This window comes from Anas acuta, chromosome 26 (genome assembly GCF_963932015.1).
Source record: "Anas acuta chromosome 26, bAnaAcu1.1, whole genome shotgun sequence".
In the NCBI taxonomy this organism is placed as follows: Eukaryota; Metazoa; Chordata; class Aves; order Anseriformes; family Anatidae; genus Anas; species Anas acuta.
The window spans coordinates 4,780,383-4,799,960 of NC_089004.1; the positions used below are offsets into that span (position 1 = coordinate 4,780,383).

Sequence of the window (19,578 nt, forward strand, 5' to 3'; positions counted from 1 at the left end):
ATCGACAGCTCGTTATCCAATGAGAAGGCAGAACCGGGAGGGGGCGGGCGCTTGCGGCGGCGCAGGGTTCCGCGGGCGCTGCCTCCTGGGAGCCGCGGGGCCGCGGGTTCGAATCCCGCTCCCGCCGCCGCCGTGCGGGGCCCGAGCCCCGTGTGCGGGACGGGGGCTGGGGGCAGCATTTGGGGGGGGTTCCCGGGGGTATCCGCGCTCCCCTGCACGCCTCGATATCCGCAGCGCTGTGTGTTTTCACCCGGGGCTGTGCGGTGCCCGTCCCAGCACTTGGCACCCTGGAATTGGGTGCGCAGGTTTTTTTTTTGGGGGGGGGGGCAGCTCCAGCCCCGTGCCCCCCCCTCGGACCCTGGGGTTGGGACCTCGCCCTCGCACTTTGAGCATCTCCCCTGCATCCTGCCCAAATCTTCCTCGCGAGATAAATCAGTGCTTTGAGCTCATTTGTGTCCCATAAATGACAGAGGTGGGCACGGGGGGGGGGGGGGGACAGAGGTGGGCAGTGGCACCTTGGGGTGGGGGCACCCCTTCCAGAAAAGGGGTCTCTGCACTGAGAACTGCCCCGTGCAGAGCTCCTGGGACCACAGGAAAGATTTGGGACCCCAAATCCTTCCAGCACCCGTGTCACAGCGGGGTCTGCGTGTGTTTCATCCACCCTGGGGGGCGTTTCAAGCCCTGCCTTGCCAGCAGCCCCCATGGTGGGGGGGGGTCCCGGGGTGCTGGTGGGTGCCCCCCGGTCCTGGCAGGGTGCTGAGGGCCCCCAGGGGTTGCCATGGATATCGGAGCTCCCTTGGCCTGGGATGCGCTTCCCGCTAGATGTCGCCTCCGCCCGTGCCCCGAGCATCCCTGGTGGGTTGGGGTACAGGGGAGGGGGCAGCGGCATCCCCCCCAAAAAACCCCCTCCAGGACATCCTGAGCACTCAGCCCCCATCGCGTCCCCTCGCCTGGAGCCGAGCATCCCTTCCACCGACGGGCAGAACTCGTGGGCTACGGTGCCAAAAAGCCCCCAGCACCCCCATCCCGGCTGCTGGGTGCCCCCAGCCCTGAGCAGAGCCCCTCAGCACCTTCCCTGGATGGGCACCAGCGGGGTCCCGACCCCTCCAAAGTCCCCCCGACCCCTCCAAGGTCCCCCAGCCCTTGTAGGGGCCATGGGGGTTTCACAAACCCCGCTGTCAGCACCTCCCTGGAACGAATGCGGGGGCCCCGAGAGCCTGGCAGCCCCCACAGCGTCGCCTTTCAGCTCCAGGCAGACACAAAAAAAAAGAGGGAAAGGCGAAAGATGGATGCTCGGAGCACCCCAGCCCCGCCGCCCTGCTCCGGGACACAAAAGCCCCTTTGAGGACTGATTTTACACCGCTCCCTCCTCCTGCCGGGGATGCCCGAATTAGCATCAGCAATAAGGAGCTGCCTCGACGGGCGGTGCTCGGTGCCGCTGAGAAGCCACCAAATTTTCGGTGTCCCCAGCCCCGTGCGAAGAGAGGGGGTGCCAGGCCCAGCAATGTCCCCGTGGGTCCTGGGGGGACGTTTCCTTGCAGGAAGGGATGGGGCTCGGTGGCCGCTGCGCCCACCCCGATGGCATTGGGGCATCCAAGTTTCCATGTGTCCCATGGCCAAGGGGGGACCCCATGGATTCTGGAGACCCCCACGGGTGCTGGGGACCCCGTGGGTGCTGGGGACCCTCTTGGGGACTTTCCACGCCGGGGCAGCTGGAGGGGCCGCCGGCGGCCGTCCCGTTCCCCCTGCCGAAGTTTTTCCATTTCGCACAAAGGCGGCGGGGCTGCGGCGGGCATTGTCCGGGCTGCATTGCATTACCCAGGGCTCCCGGAGAAATCACTTGTATTTCACGCTCCATTGAGCAGCTGCCTGTATATATTTTCTGTGTTGCACTTTTAGCATGACAAAGGGAGAGGGCCTGTGAACTCCTTGCTCTTCAGACCTCTCCGACACGTCCCCCCGAGCGGAGCCCCCCTCGGTTAGCATAACAAACTGCCACGCTCCCTCTCGGACGTGCTCCGGCTCTCTCTTCCCCCCCCCCATCTCCAACCCCGGCCCCTCCCGGGGTAATTTAATGTCGAGCTCAATATTTGGGCGTCTGGGACGCTGGCGGCGGCGGCGGCGCACGGGCGGGCGAGCGCGTGCTGGGGCTGCGGAGGTGGGCAGCATTTTGGCGAGGGCGTCCTTCCACTGCGTCCGCCTGGACCCGTGCTGAATTTTGATGGTCGACAGAAAGTTTAAAGGGTGTCAGGGACTCCCCTGGGGGGCACGGAGATCCCCACGGCCCCCTGTGGACACAGGAGTGGGTCTGGAGTTTGGGCGTCCCAACACCGAGCGAGACGTGAACCTGAGCTGAGCGTGCGCTGCTGGTTCTGGAGCTGCTGGGGTTGGGTTCACAGGCGCTGGCGTTAAGGCAGGAGCTTGAAATGGGATTTGGAGACGGGCAAAAGGGAGATGTGGAGATTGGGAGGGTTTTGGGACCCTTGGCACGAGCTGGGGCTGCTCCCACCCGTTAGTGCAGTGGGTGCCGGCGGTCTGAGCGCTCGGTGCTCCCCGTTTGCACGAGCTGCCCCCCCCCAAAGGACCCCTGAGGGTGCCAAATTTGTTGTGGCCGGGCTTTGGTGAAGGGGAGCCAGAGCCCGCTCCCAGATTTGGGTTGTGGAATAGGGGAAGAGGAGCGAGCACAGGAGAGCTGAGAGGTGCTGGTCCCCGCTATGCCCGGCGCCGTGCCGTGCCCTGCAGCGCGGTGGCCGCTCCCATCGGGGGTGGCTGGGCACAAAGCGGGGCTCGTGCAGGGACATCTGGGCTGCTCCTGCCTCCCGCCAGCCCCAAAAGGCTGGGACACCCCCGCCCTTCAGGAGCAGGACCCCCCCAGGGGTGGGATTTGGGATGTTCTGCGAGAAAAACTCTGCTCAGACATAAGCAACGCGAGGGAGACCAGGTTGTGACACTGCTGTAGGTTTGGAACACCTTTAATACGCTTGGGTTTGGAGTTTTGTTTTTTTCCTTTTCACCTCGTTGAGCTGCAGACCTCATCCCCCGATGCCTCGGGCTCAGTGGCTCCATGGCCTGGGACCCTCCTGGGCACGCCTGGTTCCAGCCACGGGGACAGAGCAAGCCCTTACCCTTGGGGACGGGACGGGAAGGGCGTCTGCACGGCCCCTGACCATTTTGCAGAACAAACCTCGGCTCTTCTCCAACCCTTCTCGGCCATCCGCATCGCACGGCGTCCACTCACGTCACCTGTTAATGGGAGAAATTGGTGTGAGCCCGGGATGGGCACTGCCATGGTCCCACCACAGCAAGGACAAGGGGTGGCCAGGAGGTGACCGTGCCACCACCCCGCTGACTCGCTGCCTGAACCATTCCTGGCTTTTTTTTTTTTTTTTTTTTGGCAAATTTTAAGCTGAGAGATTTGCAGAAAGCTGGGTCCCTGCCCCAAAATTCCTCACCAAGAGCTGTGCTTCACCACGGGTTGATGGCAGAGAGGTCCTGACCCTCATGTTGTCCCCAGGGAGCGCGGTGGCACCTTGTCACCTGTGTCCTCGTCCCCACGAGTCACCGGTGGGGGTCCCGGCGCCCTGCCCATGGTGCTGGCAGAGCCCCCTTCCTGCGGGTGGACATGCAGAGCGTTAGCATCCCAGTTTCACCCCCCATTCCTTCCCCACCCCGTTTCCCTCATGAAGCCTCCCCCTTTGTAGGGCCCGAGCCCAAATTCGCTCGTTAATTGCCCGGCCGAGGCGTCTTTGTGTTCTCCCTTCACGTTCAGCCGTCGGTGTTGCTTTATGGGGTGCTAAACCTGCGCTGACAAGTGCTGCATGGCATAAATCCCCACAAAGTGCCTGCTCCCGCTGCCTCACCCGGCCCTGATCCCTACCTCCAACAAGATTTGGGGGTTGGGGTCCATCTCCTTCCCTACCGACCCTCCAGAGCCTGCATGGGGTGGGGACTTGGTGCTCCGTTCCCCGTGCCCATCGGCACGGCGCACACCGGTGCCCTTCGTGGCGCACGTGGGTGCACGTGGGTGTGCGCATTGCTCAGCTCGCCCCCTGCTCCAGCAGGAACATTGCACGGGGGGGAAAGCTCCTCCTCGGTGCTTTTACACTTGGGTTTTGCCAAATCCCTGCTGGGGTCTCCCTCGGGGACGCAGCGAAGCCGCCGGGGTGCAGGGAGGTTGCTTGGTGCCAGAGGAGCCCCTGCAACCCCATCGCTTCCCACCACGATCCCACCTCCAGCCCCTTTTTTTCTGGCTCTCTTGGCTGACAATGCCACGTCTGTGCCCGATCTCAAAGGAGCCTTGTCCGGGGGCTGCAGATGCCGCGGATCCCCCCGGACCGGGGGCGGCCCCGTTGCTCCTGCTCCCGTATGGGATCGGGGCCGTTTGGGAGCTTGGGGTTCGAAGCGGAGCTTGCTCTGCCTTCGTGTCACCAAGGGGGTCCCCGTGTGCCTCCCCCCTCTGCTCACTTGTATTATCCGAGAGCCCTTTATCGTACGAGACTGCTCCGGCTGAGCTTTTGTGCAGGAAAAGGGGGCTGGGATGGGGCTCTCAGCAGATCCTAAAGGCACTGGAAACCAGAGGGACTCGATCCCACTGCCCTGCGCAGCGCGAATTATTTGGTAAACTCAGGTGTGGTTTGGGCAGGAAAACCACTATTTATTTATTGAAGCGCTCAGCTCATTTCTCTTCTCCCTAACAAAGATTTTGGGGAACTTTGGGGCCTCTCCGCTCCCTGATGGGATGAAAACACAACCTGCTGTGATGGCCCCAGCTGCTCAAGGGGGAACCTCGTGGAGAGCTGCTGGATCCCACCCGGAGATAAGGGACGAGTGAACGATTTGCTGTCCCAAACCAGGCTTTGTGGCACGGCTCAACGCTGCGGGGACAACAACCCCGTGAGATGTAGCCGCGGTGGCTTTGGGGGAAGGTGGCTGCAATGTGGGAATTGGGGTGCTCGGGGGGTTGGGGATCCCATCCTGGTCCCTCCTCCCCGGCTGCTCTGCCCTGGGAAAAGCCGGGCTGGGAACAGCTTGAGTGTCCGAGCGGGGAATTCATTTAAATAAATTTCCATAGGGATTAATTTTGCTCCTTCCCAGCAGCGCGGCGGAGGCGAGCGGAGCCCGTTGCTGCGTGCGTGCATGAGAAAAGCTGGGTCTGCTTTGGGGGAGCTGCAGGGGCGGGGGTCCGGGGGGCAACACCTGCTCCCTGCAACCCCAGCCACCCTTACTGCCCTCCAGCTCTGCACCCAAGGGTGCTGGGACCCCTCTCTCTGGGTGACACAGCCCGTCCCTGACAGCTCCAAAACCCTCCTGGTACAGGGGACGGCCACCCGGTGGGGGCTTTTTTTTTGGGGGGGAACCAAAAAACCACCCCGGCCAAAGGGGCGCGAGAGCTGCCAAAGGAAAGCTGAAGGATTTGGGATTCAAAGCGCGCGAGGGGTTCAAACAACTGGTGTAAATGAATCAGGGCTGCAGAACGCTTGGAAACGAGCAGAGCGGCAGCTATTTTTAGCTGTCAGATTTGGGAGTTTTTAAGACTCCTTCAGGGCACGAACTACTGCAAGAATTAGTTACCATTGCAGCAAAATAAAAGCCCAGGAGGAAGATTTTTCATCCTCCTCCCGGAGAGATGGTGACAGGGCCACGGCGCGGGCCAGCTCCTGCACTGGGGCACGATCCCTGCTCCAAGAGGGGGGTTTCCCTTCGCTGGGGACGGGCAGGGGGACGCATTTTGCACGGTGGCTTTTGGCAGAAGAAAGGCAAAACGGGTTAGGAATGGCCCCCAGTTCAACACTGCCGGCACTGAATTAGGAAACACACGACTGGAGGTGCCCACCGAACACCCGCGTGAAGGACGAGGCTGCTTTTGAGCCGCCCGAGGCTCTTTTGCTACGAGATGCAAAGGGAAATTTCGCAGGACGCCGAAGATTTTTGATTATGAATTGGAAGAGGGAGCGCGGGAGCGCACGCGGCCATCCAGCATCGCATTGAATTCCGCCTGTCCTTGAGCAGAGAGAAGGAGACGGCGGCTGCTTTCTCTTCCTGCTTCTTTTTAAGCGCAATTTATTCACAGTGAAGCCGTGGTGGAGAATAAAGGTGTTTACGCGGCGGTGAATGGGGCGCGCTGGCACCGAGCACTCGCACCCAGGCATAAAAGCACCTCCCGGCATCAGCACGGGTGACCCGGGGTTGGTTAGTCATTGGCAGATGGAGAACTTCAGGGGAGCTCAAAACAGCCTTGAATATTAGCAAAAACCCCGTGCTAGAGCTGCCAGGGGGCTTCTGCCCGTGGAAATGCTGATGGTGGGCTCTGGGGTGGGAAACGGGGGCCCTGAGTAATTCCTGGTGCTTGGAGCTGAGAAATCCCCCTGCAGGGTCCTGCCCCGGGAGCCTGCCACTGCTCCAAAGTGGTTTTGTTTTTTTTTTTTTTCCATCGAGGATCAGTATTTTGGAATTCAACCTGTTCCTGCAAAATGCTGAGAGTAGCGCAGAATGTCACCAGGATTTTTGAAAATTAAAAAATAACCTTTTTAAACCTAAAAAATAACCTTTACTCCTGGGTTTTCTGCGGGAATCCCAATTTTGGAGTGCGTCGTCACCTTTGGGAACGGGCACGAGACGTCACCCCGTGGCTGTGCGGGTCGGGCAGCTTTCCCAGCACAGCGCCCACCTCCCCGAATCCCTTGCCCTGCTGCGGTTTGACCTCACAGCACTGCCACCACCCAGCTGCCACCAGCTTTTAGGCACAATTTAAATCGAAACCTTGACCAAATCCTGACCCTTGCTGGGTTTACACTCAGGAAAAGTCCCCTTGCCTCCGGTGCAGGCGCTCGCTTGGATTTCCAAGGTGTGAGCGCCCAGAGGTGCCTCCACACCTTGGTCTAACCCTGTCCCTTTACCCACTGGGCTTGCTTTAATCCCAGGACCTTCCTGGGGAAGGAGGGAGCTCACAGCATCGTCCTGGCGAGCGCTGTGCCCTGCCTGCCTTCGCTGCCCCGGGTGCATTTCTTGGAGTTATACGAATTAAGAGAACAGTTCGGTTGGAAGGGACCTTCAGAGATCATCTAGTCCAGCTGCTTACTGGCCTCGTTTGCTCTTCATTCGTTAAGGAGATGCCCCAGGACCCTTCCCCAGCGCCGGGCTGGCAGGGAGAGAGGTGCACAGCCCCCTGTTTGCAGGAGGAGGCTCCGTGCACCCTCACCTCCTGTTCCCCGGGGCCTCGCGTCCCCGGCACGGGACTGGCACCGTGGTCGGTCCCGGCTCCGTCCCCGTGCAGGGGACCCGGACCGTGGGGCAGTGCCCGAGCAAGACGAGCAGAATGAGAGCGTAAGGCAGAGCTCAGCATCGGTGCAGAGGTTCTCCGCTCTTTGCCATGGAAACAGGCGTTGCTAAGGGATTGCCTAAGAGGGAGCAAAATATTCTAAAATCCAAGTTTGCGCGGCAGCGGGATTCAACTCCCCGCCTTGGTTTCGGCCACCCTTGGAGCAACCCCACAGCAGCCAAAAGCCCTGGTACCCCCCCTAGACTGGAGAAACCCCCAGCATGGGGTGGGCTGAGCATGGGGCAGGGGTGCTGGGTGATTCTGGGGGACCACGGGCACCCCCCAGCATGACCCCGGAGCAGATCCTGCTCTGGCACAGGGCTGTGGGCACCCTTTAAAGCGAGCACATCAATTATTGCACTTAGACAAACTCAAAAAAAGAGACCCCAGCCCCTCCTGGTGGTGGGGCAAGGCTGGGCTCTGGCACGGTGCCTCAGTTTCCCCTTCTGCACGATGCATCCGGGCACGGCCACCCCATGGGCTTTGCACCGCGCTGCCACCGGGACAGCCGGCATCCTCCAGCCAGCAACACCCTCTTAACTTTATTTTATGGACACGAGAAAACGGGCTGGGGGGGGAATAATACACGCGGGGGCCACCTCTGACCTTGACCCCCATCCTCACTGCCCGCAGCAGCTGGGCCGGCGGCTCAATGCACGCTTTGTCTGCGCCCACCGGCCCCGCGCAGCGCTGTCGCCCCATATAATATTTATGGAGCTGGCGGTCACATTTTCCCCCACTCCGCTGCTTGCATCCGAAAAAAAAAAAAAAAGAAAAAAAAAAAAAAGCCGGGCACAGGATCGGGGGAATTATTTGGGAATTTATAAGCCAGCGAGTTGCTGCTCTTTGGCTGCTTGCCCCGTGGGGTGCGGAGGTGCGGAGCCTGCCCCGCGCCCCTGGGACCGCTGATGGGTGCGAGGAATGCACCCAGCTTGATTTCGTGCCAAGTTTTCTTTCTTAAAAAATAAATAAATTAAACATAAAAAGTTGAAAAGCAAACAGGTGTAGGGTTTTTTTTTCTTGCTTTTCCTAAATCTTGCAAAACCGCTCTGCTCCTGAACCAGCTCTGGGAGGTGGGAAAGGTGGGGAAAATCCGTTGCTGATTTGTTTTCCTGAATTTCTGTTCACTGCCTAATTCCTACCCCGATTAAAACAAAAGCAAAGGGGCAGAGTGCCCCGTCTCCCATCTCACCTCGTGTCTGCAGCCCTGGGTGGGGGTTTGGGGCTGCCCCCAGCCCACCCGAGTCCCCGCAAAGCCTCGCTCAGCTCCCGGCTCCAAAGCAGGCGATTTATGGAAAGCTGCTTGCTCAGGAAGGCACCGACCGGGGAAACTTCACGTTTGGGGCAAAAGACAGAGGATCTGTAAAGATGCAGGGCATGACCTCAATTTGCTGGGATTTGGGGAAAAAAAAAATGGTAAATGATGTCAGTTTGTGACCGGGGGTAAGAACGGATCGGGTGTGAACCCAAGTTCCTGCAAAGTGATTTCAAAATTTCAAACTCGACTGAAAACGGGGCTGATGCAGGGCATGGGTGTGAAACGGGGCCATGTCCCCAGTGCTACAAAATTTGCTGTTTTCTGTTTCTTTCTTTTTTTTTTTTTAACTAAGGATGAAGGCAAAAAAAAAAAAAAAAAAAAGGCAAAAAAAATGGGTTCTGTAAGAAATGTTTTTAGCACGTAAAAGCAGCCAGGTGCCCTAAATCCTCCACCCTTGATAAAACACACCAGCGAGCCTGTGCCTGAAACACACCCACGTGTCCCTGAATTTGAATTGTTCCACTGGAACCCCAAATCCTCTGCCCCCAGTGCCCTGACAGCAGCAGGCATCGGGAACCCCCAGCCGCTGCCTTTAACTCGCTTTACATCAGCGAAGTTCCCTTTGTCCCGAAGGCGGAGGAGGAGGCATCCACACCTTTTGTGTTTTCACCACAAACCCCTGCACGCTCCTGAGGCTTCAGGAAAGTCTGGAAGAGCCTGGTGGGGCAAAGCAGGACATCGAGAAAATTTCTTCCCATTGGGTATTTCCTATTCTCTGTGGATTTATTTGTGCCCTGCCCAAGCTGTGCAGAGCCGTAAGGATGGAGCGGCTGCTTTGGAGCCCGCTCATCCAGCAGCGTTTTGGGGTGCTGAGCTTGGATCCTTGTCGTTACACAAATTAAGAGGAAAAAATATATTTAGCAGTTTGGGCTCTTTCCCACTTTAATTCCTACCTCCCCCTTTGCATTTATTCCCTTTTACAAGTGGGTTGGATGACAAATAAACCGGGCAATGCCGTGGGATGCTGCTGCTGCTGTTCCCCTGCGGACAGGAGCGGGAGCACGGCGGGGAGCAGGGGCTGCGTGGTGGGGGAGCACTGAGGCTCTCGTCCTTCCCCCCTCCTTGAGACAAAAAAACAGCCCAGAGAGGATGCAGCACCCCTGAAATAATTACGGTGTGGATGTGTTTCGCTGGATTTGGGGAAATGCCCTGGGATAAATTCTGTGCCAGCCATGGGTTCAATGAACCAACCCGGTCCTTTGCCAGCTTCACCCTCATCTTCCGATAAACCCGCTAGTTTGGAGCAAACCAGCCCCAAATCCAATCCCTGGTGCAAAGCTTCCAGTTTTGATGGGTATTTCTGTGCTGCTTTGGTGCATCCTTCTCTTAATCCACCCCAGAATTAACGGGCAGAAAGGTGCCTGGGATGCCCAGGAGCCTCTCAGCAGGGATAAACCCCTCCTTTTGGGCTGCCTCACCCCGGAGCTGCGCTTTGGGCAGGGCTGTCCCTCCCGTGCAGAAATGAGAGGAGGAGGAGGGACGCTGAGGAAAGCTCGGCCGTGATTCCCGTGCATGCCGAGCTCCTTTTGAGCCGATTTGGCTTTGTTGTACCCGAGCAAGGTGATGGGATCCATGGGGAACAGCCCGCCCTGAGCAACTGGGAAGGACGCGCCGCAACCCGAGCAGCAGCCGTGGGGCTCCAAAACTGTTCCCACCTCTGGCAGAACAATCGCAAAACCCAAATTGGGTCATAAACCCCAAATTTAGGTTGCAAAACCCAAATTGTGGCTGACTTCGATATGATTTCAGGAGACCCCTGAGCCCTAAGCGAGGAAGCCAGCCTCACCCATCAGGGAACCCACAGCACCCTGAGGGATGCATCCCCAGCATCACCCCCAAACCCGGCCACACTGAGCTGCAGTTCCCAGCCTATTTAAAAGAGGAAAACATTTTATTTTCCTCCTCATCTCTTGGCCATGGGTTGGAAGGGGTCATGGAGCATCCTGCCACCGCTGCTGCTTGCTGCTGAGCTGGGAACCGCCGCCGCCTCCCAAGGACACGGCACAGGGGCTGCTCCTCGCTGCGCCGCACATTTCCCATCTGAGAGCACCGCGCGTGGCAGCCTCGTGCCGTTCCCCTTCCCCAGGGCTCCTTCAGGAAAATGCTGCGTGACACCAGCCCACGAGCGCCAGGGCTGGCGATGGATCGGGAGTGTCACCTCCCGCCAGCATCTCCCATCGCTGAGCACCGCGGCCACAAAGAGCAGGGCGAGCAGAGAAGGGTGGAAAGGGAAGGTCCGGGGAGGCAAAGAGAAACCTGCTGGAGCTCCAGAGCTCCGTTAAGCGAGGGGCTCACAGCGCTCTGCGGGCAGGGAGCAGCTGGGGAGGGTGATTTCTTGAGCTGCTTCTTACACTGTGGGTTTTTCCAGGTGGAAATCGGGGCGCAGCTGGGCGCACCAAGATGGACGGGGCACACGGAGAGCCAGGGGCAGCTTTCTGGAGGACACCACCAAGCCACAAAGCAGCTTGCCAAGAGCTGGACGCACACACATGGCACTGGGAAGGGGCAGCAGAACAAGGTCTGGCCACCACCCCACACCGTCCTCGTGTCCCCTTCCCAAGAGCAGCACGGGGAGGAGCGGGACGGCACCTCCGGCGCGGCACAGCCCTCCCGGGAGCGCACAACCGGAGGGCGGGCTGGAGATTGAGGGTTGTTGTAACAAGCATCATTGCCGGCTTGCTGAGCTAGGCATAATTGTTGCAAAACCGCTGCGCACATGCTGAGCTTCATAATTATCAGGCTTGTCTGCCAGCCTCTCCCTTCCCCCAGCACAACGGCACAGTTGATTATGATTATGGTGGCTAATTTTGTCTGGTGCATCTTAGGCATATGGGCCCCCACCTGCTCTGAATATGCAAACGCCGCTGATTTGCTCCTCGGGCTGAGCGGGGCCCGTGGGCAGGCGGGGAGGGGGAACCTGCCCACCGCTGCTGCCGCGAACAAAGAAACCCCACGCGGCGGCACGGGCACAAAGAGCCGCCGGCACCGGGGCTGCCCGCGGCGTGGCGTGCCGCTGCTGGTGCCATCGCAGCAGCTCAGCGCCCATCACGCCGGCGTGGCATCACCCTGGTTTTGTCTCGTACGAGCCAGGTGGAGCACCCACGAGCAGCAAAATGAGGTGGCGAGTTGTGCACATGCAGCCCGTTGGTGTGCAAGCGCACGCCCGTGCGCAATGAACGCCCCGTGGGCAACGCCTGCGCTGCCTCTCCCTCTCCGAGCAGCATGGTCGGCGGTGGTTCCAGCCCAATTTTGTCAGCCCGACGCTTCTAAAAGTGTCGGGGCGATGGCGAGGGGCGGATGAGGTGGTCTCGTGTCTGGCTCGCTGAGACCGCTGTCATGGGGGCTTTGCCATGCTAATGGATAATTAGGTAGGCAGACAGAGTGACAAGGACCCAGATGGATGGATGGATGCCACGAGGATCTGGTGACAGATAAATAGGCAGATGCTAATGGGCACTGCAAACAACAGCTTAGACTCCTGCTAATTCCCACTGTAATTTTTAAGCTCTCTCCAACCTCCCCCCTTTTTTTCCCCTCTCTCCCTCTGGTGCTGAGCCCTTCCGCGCGCATCCATCACTTCTTTTTTTTTTTTTCTTTCTTTTTTTTTTTTTTTTTTTCACAGAATAGCACAAATGGTTCGTAGGAGCTCTGCGGGATAATGAGGAATAGTGAGGCGAGGTGGGCGATGAGCGGGGGCTTGGGGAGGTGCAACCATGGGCAGAGCCACGGAGACCCAGCCGTGCCCCGGGACTGGCCAGAGCCAAGCTCCGGGCACCTCTGTGCCTCCTTCCCTCTCTTCCCACCTCCCAAACGCTGATTTTATGTAAGTTGCCATCGCTTCCAATTAAAAAAAAAATAAAAAAAAAATAGAAAGAAGAGGTTTGTCCCTTTTCTTCCACCATGGGGATGGGAAGAAAATTGTGAATGGAGGGGAGGAGGCCAAGGTGGATTAGAGCCGGAGAGACGCGGCCAAGCAGGCGGCGGAGACAAAAGAAAGCATCTTCGCTTGTTTTCCCTTGCCGCGGGGAATCCACGTGGCATTTGCGGGAAGGCGGGGAGAGCGGGATGGGGAGATAAATCCTGCTGGAAGGCTTTCGGCGGCACCCGCGCCGTGCGCGCGAGATTTATGGCCCTGCAGCTCGCAGCCGGCCGCCTATGGGTGCTCCTGGCCTGCCCCATCGCACCGGGCTCGTTAGCCACAGCCCCGGCTAACGAGCTAATGGGTTTGGCGGCGGGGATATGGGGATGCTCATCAACTTTGGGTCTTCCCAGGGTGGCAGGGACCTCGCAGCCACCGTTGCCACCCCTATGTCCCAGCTCCGTGGTCACCCAGCACCCAACGCCGCCCTCCTCCTCTATCTCCGAGCTGCCCATCTCCTTTTTTTTCCCACTTCTCCCCCAGTTTGTCTGCCAGCCACCAGCCCCTCCATTCTCTGCTCCTTCTGCCAGTCTGCCTCTTTCCCCTCATTGTTTGGCATTGTCGTTCCCATAGTTAGCTCCATCACTACCTTCTCTCCTCCCCTGCTCTGTAGATTTCCCTCCTCTCTCCCCCTCTCCCTTTCCCGGCTTCTTTTCCCCCCCTCTCCGTTTTCTTTCCTCCCCTCTGCCCTGCCAGGAGGGGTCTGCAGGATGGTGGCAGTGGGGACAAACACCGCAGGGCTCCCACGTTCCCATCCTGAAGGATGCAAAACGCAGCCAGGGAGATGCCACCGGTGTCCCCTGCACCTCGGGCGAGAGCCAGCAGGAGAGGGCTGGGACGAGGCAGAGCGCAGGGCACCCACAGCAAGCAGGAGAGCAGAAAACCCAATTTCTCCCTTATTTCACCCAGAATGAGTGCTGGGGGGGGGGGGGGGATTGAGGATGGGGAAGGGCCCCTCCGTGCGCGTGGCTGCGTGCGCAGCAGCCGGTGCTGGTGGCAGCCGCTCAGGTGGCCGCATCCTGCGCCCGCTATGTAGGTCAGGGCTGGGGGGGGCGCGGGGGCTCCAGCCCGGGGCCGCCCCTCCCGCGGGCAGCGGTGCCAGCTTGGATTAAACCCCTGGATGCCTCCCACCGACGCCGGGGGAGCGGGGAGGACGGCGCGGGTCCTGGCTTTGCAGAGCTGCTCCCGGGGGCGAAGAGCTGAAAAATTCTCGACGGCGCCTGAAATAGCCAAGTTTTGCCCCAGCTTTGCATCCTGGCCCTCACCGCTGGTGGCGAGCTGCTGGGGCGTAAATGAAGGAGCCCTAACGAGCAGCAGTGATGGGCAACGATCCGGCGTGCTCTGCTCGATGCTCCCAGAGCTCGGCACCATCCAGCACCACCCCGAGCAGCCCGGGCATGGTGCTCATGGACACCTACACCTGAGCTACCTGGAGACATGCACATAACGCATCTATTTGGGGTGACACCCTGCACGTCCACATATCATTTATTTATGGGTTTGTAACCTCGGTCCTTGTCTTGGTTTTTGGTGGGAAGCTGCTTGCCACCACGATTAAAAGTTTGCCCGAAAATGACCCCGGTGCAAACACTCCGATTTTAGAAGACGTCCACCCAAGTTTTCAGCAACTTGTTCGGAAAGCGCCCGCGGGCTTTTCTGACAAGCTCCCACAGGTTTTTCCCGGTTTCTTTCTTTCGCTTTATGAGGTAAGTGAAAAAAAAAAAAAAAAAAAGGAACATTTTCCTTATATAGATAAATATATGCATAAAAATATTCCAGGGATTTTTTTTTTTTCCCTGCTCAGATCCCTGCTTGCAAGAGTTTTCCAGCCTCTGCACCTCGCCCTAGTTGTGTGAACGAGGACCCAACAGCTGTGGGTCAGGGTGGCCGGACTGCAAGGAAGTTAGAAATATGGGAACGACAAAACCTTTAATTGCTAGTGGGAAAAAAAAATATCATTTTCTGGACATAGATGCTGAAAACACATTCAGTTCTTGTTTATTTTCCTTCTAAGCACAAAATACCCCAGCAGAAATCCCGACACAGCAGCGGGGGCAGCAGGCGGGTACCAGCAGCACCCCACGACCCTACAGCCCATGACTTAGGCGGCACGAAGAAAACCCGCTAAGAGCAACGAACGGATCCGAGAGGAAACAACGCGGCACTGGGGGGCATGGATTTATGTCTTGATTCCCCACTGCAGCCACACCACCTGCCAAAAACCCGCTGGCCGTAGCGGCGACACCGCCCGCATCCCTCTACGACCTCATGGCTTTTTTTTGGGGTGAAACCCGTGGGGATCGCGCTCAACCCGCGGGGCACGACCGGGACAGGCGGTCGGCGTGCCGAGGACAGCCAGAACTCGGCACGGGCGCGGGAAGCGGGGGGCGAGGGCACGTCCTAGACGCGGCGTTTCATTAGGATGCAGGAGCGGTGCCGGGGGTGCAAAAGCGGAGGGGGAAGGGTTAAGGGGCGGCGGGAGAGAGGGGCGAGAAGAAAGCCCGAAGAAAAGAAGGGACCTCGTCGCACCGGCGGGGCTTGATGGCTTAATTACCATATTCAAATCTAATTAATTCCCCTTTGCATAAAAAGGCCACGGCGGGCGTGGGACCAGCCTTGCAGATGGCGTCTCATGCTCAGCACCATTTTGGGGCCGCCGGCCATCTTAGAGCGAGGCGGAGGACGGCTTCGCCCGCGGCGCCGAGCATCTGCCGGGGGCACCCGCCGGGCACGGGGCCGCCGCGGGTGCCGGCGCCAAAGGGGCCCCCGAGCAGCCCCCTCTTCTCCATCCTTCACGCTGGGTTGGGGGAGAAGGGGGTGTTTAAATAAAGGGATGGAGGAAAAAGGGACGGGGAGGGGGGTCGTAGCCATGGGTGGTGTCGTTTGGTGGGGTGGCGCGCCTGGTGCCCTGCTCCTTGCCCTGCGTGGGGCTCCCCCTCCAGCCCCGCATCCCGGGGTCCAGATGGGATGGTGCTGGCTGGAGATTGCCCAAAAATGCGGGGTTTACTGGGGGTTTTTGCTCGTGCACATCTCCCTGGGACCGCTGCAAAAACCTCCCACAACCAGTTGTTTTGGGGTGGAAATGAGGGAAAACGCTCCTCATCTCCCCGCCGTGCAGATGGGGGAGAGCCGAAGCGCGAGGCCAGGTCGGGAGCTCAGAAAATCCCAGAAACCAAGACCAGGGAGGGGAAAAATCCCTCTGGGAGCGCAGGTGAACCAGCAGCACCCGTGCCGGGCACGGTGCCGGGCGCACGGGGGCTCGCTCTGGGAAAGGTGCGAGTTTATTTCTCTGATGCCTCGGACGGCTCTGCTGGCACGTGCGAAACCCCGAGCCGCGGGGGCTGTGGGTTTTTCCCTCGATTAACCCCCAAGGCTGCGTTCAGCCCCGCTGCTGAACGGCTGCGCTCCTCCCCGCCCCCTTCCCCTGCGCACTCGCAGGCTGGGATGCGAAGGTTACCGAAAAAATGGGAGACCTGGAGGAGCTGGAAGGAGCTCGCGTGGCTAAACCCCATGTCTGCCAGCGGGAAAAACGTCTGCAGGGAGGGTCGGATGGGGCAGAGCAGGAGGAACTGTGGGTTTCGGGGGGGAAGATGCAACCCCAGCACGAGGTGGTGGAGGGAAGAGTCCCCGTTCTGCTGTTTGCCCACAGAAAATGACATTTTGAGTCATATAGGAAAGATTGAAGATGTGCATTAAAAAGGGAAAGAGGGGAAAAACATTAACCAGCAACCCAGTCTTCCACCAGCTTTCAGTGCAAAGCTGAATATTTTCAAAAGGGTATTTAAATGAGGAGGATGCAAACATTTTTTTTTCCCCTAAAGCATGGAGAAAAAGGGACCACGAGCCCAGCACCTTGCATCCCGGCCATCGCAGCCCCCTGACCACGAGGAGCAGCCCCCACCACGCTCCCCTGCTCCCCCCCAGATCCCCAGCTGCAGAGAGCCCCGGGGAAGGTTTTACCCATCAGAGCTGGCTTTGGGGTTTGGATACAGCAGAAAACCCCGTGCCGGCTGGATGGGGGAGAGGAAAGAAGGAAAATTGGAAACTTACCGAATCCACAAGGGGTGATGGGGTCTTGAGGATCCTTGGGGGAGCGCAGGTCCCGTGCTCAGCTCCACGCGTGTCGTGCTTGTGGAGGAGGGATGCCACCACGCCAGCCCGGCCCCAAAAGCCAGGGACAACTTTACCGCTGCAAACCCACAGCAGGAGCAGCCTCCTCCGGGCTGGAAAGCTCAGTCCTAACCCCAGGTCCTGGTGGAGCTCCTCTTTCCTTCGATTTCCAGGGTGAGGACGCTGCGAGGTGGTCGTCTCCCCACTGCCCTGCGCTGCCACGGCTTCTCCTTGTCCCCGTCCCCATCCCCTTTGGTGGGTGCTGCCAAAACCACGCTGATCGAGGCGATGCCGGGATTTTTCCTCTGAAAAAAAAATAATAAAAGGTGCAATGCATGAAGTGCTGCGAGGATGGTCACCGTAGGAGCTGGAAGCTCGGTTTTCCTTCTTGTTATTGCACAAGGAAAGGAACGGTGGGGATGGACAGAGGGGACACGTCACAGCCAACCCTATAAGTGGTGGTCCCGGGGTCTGCGGGACCCCGCTGACCCAAATTGGTGACTGCAGCTGGGGGCATGGACACCCCACGGCCACCTCCAGCACATCCCTCTCACAGCCCAGCCGAGGCGCAGGGCAAGCCCACGTGGCTAAGACGATGATTTAGGGAAATGGTGAAGGTTCCTGAGCCCGTGTGCTGCTGGGGGTCCCCGTACCCGACCCTGCCTCCACCAGCCCCGAGGTTCTCCCCGCACACAGCACCGTGAGCAGGATCTGCCTCGTGTTGCCCATCAAAATGTTCCTTTGGCCTCTTCGCTGGGGTTTAAGGGGAGGGTTGGTTGGCTCCATCACCCCACAGATCGCACCCAGAGCGAGTCCCACATCCCATTGTGCGGATACGGGACCTTGGCAGGGCAGGAACCGAGTGAGGAGGGGAGCAGGAATGCGTGGAAGCACCGGGTGATGCCCAGGCAGGGAGTTTTATGGCCATACGGGAGGATTTTCCCCCCTGCATGACACACAACCAGCTGCAGGAGCTTGTTCCTGAAGGGTGCTGGAGAGGCTGAGGGTCCAAGCAGCTTCTCCGAGGGATTATGAAGCTGTTGGGGTCCTCCAGGCTCCGCATTGGGTGATGGGGGCAAATCCCCTCCAGACCTGCCCTTGGTTGTCTATCCCACCCCCAGCACCCGCTGCCAGTGATGGGATGCCTCCTTCTGCCCCAAATCAGCCTTTTAATGCCCCCCAAATCCCTTCTCCGGGTTGGGTTTGGAGGTGAGGGCTTCACCCCTCAGTCCCCAGCACCCGTTTCCCCCCTACCCATGGGTGACATCTTTGGGACCACTCCCTTCACACCCCAAAACTCAACCCCTCCAGCACCCCTTGGCCACTGCCCCTTTTCCTACAGCCCCCACGATGTCCGGTGGGACGCTCCGACCCCAAAAACACACAACATCGGCTTTCCCCACCCAAGGGAACAGGTTGGCTCTGCTGCCCCAGACGGGGCGGCAGGAGCTGGAAGGGAGGGGGGGGACCGGGGGGGCCAGGGACGCCCAAGGCGACGGAGGGCTCAGACACAATGCTGCCATTCACGGGGCCGCGCCGTGGGTCCCGGCCCTTCCTGCCCAGACACAATAGGGGCGGCCCCCGCGCGCCACTTGTGTGCATTGTGCGCCCGGCAGCCCCCTACCCCACCCCCCCCCCACCCCCCGCCCCTCCTTTCTGTCCCCCATCGGGTAATGGATCCGCTTTGTGTGCTTGGCTGGACAAGGACTTTGTTTCGGAGAAAGAAACTGTGTTTGTCTGTCAGAAGAGATCGGCCAAGAAAGGGACGGGGAGGAGCGGTGGCTGCAGCGGGGCAGCGTCCCTCGCCGCTCCCCGCAGCATTGGCCTTGCGCGGCCCCCGCTCTGGCATCCAAAATCCCAACGGGGCCGGGGGAAAAAAGTCCTCATTGGGAAGTTTGCTCGGTCCCATCGTGCAAACCCCGTGCCCCGGTGAGCATCCTCTGAACCCCGTGCCAAAACAGCAGCCATAAAAACAGAGCCACGACGGAGGGTCCGCATCCCCCCCCCCCGGGCATCCCCAGACACCGTTCCTCGGGATGGGCTCAGCAAAACCTTTCGGGGATTATTTCTCCCCCTGCCTCGTTCCGGCAGCGTGCAGGAAGGCAGATGTGATAATCCCCGGCTTCATCAGCACCAGAGCCGCAAAGAGGAGGATTAATAAGGCTGGAATTTGGGCATCCCAAAACGGGTCCGTTTTGGGGTTGTTTTTTTTTTTTTTGCAGACATCTCCGACTGCAGCACCTCGGGAGGGGAAAGGCAGCCCTGGCACCATCCCATGGGCTGCGATTCACGCGGCGCTGCCACGTGGGAGCTGCAAACCTGGATTATTTCCTGCTAAACCAATTCAGGAAAACCGCTCGCGTTTATCCCACGGGCTGGGGCAGTTCCTTTAATTGCTGAAATCCCGATTTTCAAAAGCGCGCCTGCGCAAACACCGATATTTGGCGAAGAGGTGGAATTTTGTTCCCCCAAAAATTTTAGCCTCGAAATTTAAAAGAGGGGACCGAGACGGGGACATCAGGAAATCCCAAATCCCACCTCACCATGGGTCACCCCGGCCGTGCTCCATCAGCAACTTTCTGCAGGGTGGTGAGCGCGGTGACAGCACCGGGGTTGCCCCATCCCGTGCCCACCAGCACCCACGGGTGACAATTTGGGGGTGACAGCAGCAATTTGGGGCTGCAACCGATGCACTGGAGGCAGCAGGTCCCTCTTCCCTGCTATATTTTACTCTGTGGGGATTTGGGGATTTGGGGTCCCTGCATCTTTACGGCACCACCAGTGGGCACCCCAAAAACTCAACCGGGGCACCGCGGGATGGAGAAGGGGAAAGCGGCCGGCCGGGCGCGGTGATTAGGGTGGCCTGGGGAGTAATTATCTCATTGGGCAACTAATACCCTTTCAGCGGGAGCG

General features: G+C 59.3%; 1 protein-coding gene across 1 annotated transcript in view; it reads right to left on the reverse strand.

The window, feature by feature from the left end:
- Positions 1 to 2,956: 2,956 nt before the first annotated feature.
- Positions 2,957 to 19,578, reverse strand: part of MEF2B (myocyte enhancer factor 2B) — a 47,302-nt gene continuing 30,680 nt past the window's right edge. The window contains exons 11-13 of the mRNA XM_068661566.1: positions 16,606 to 16,970; positions 3,453 to 3,610; positions 2,957 to 3,243 (exon numbers count right to left, since the gene is read on the reverse strand). The gene's annotated coding sequence lies outside the window, so the exon portion shown is untranslated. The remainder of the gene's footprint in view (positions 3,244 to 3,452; positions 3,611 to 16,605; positions 16,971 to 19,578) is intronic.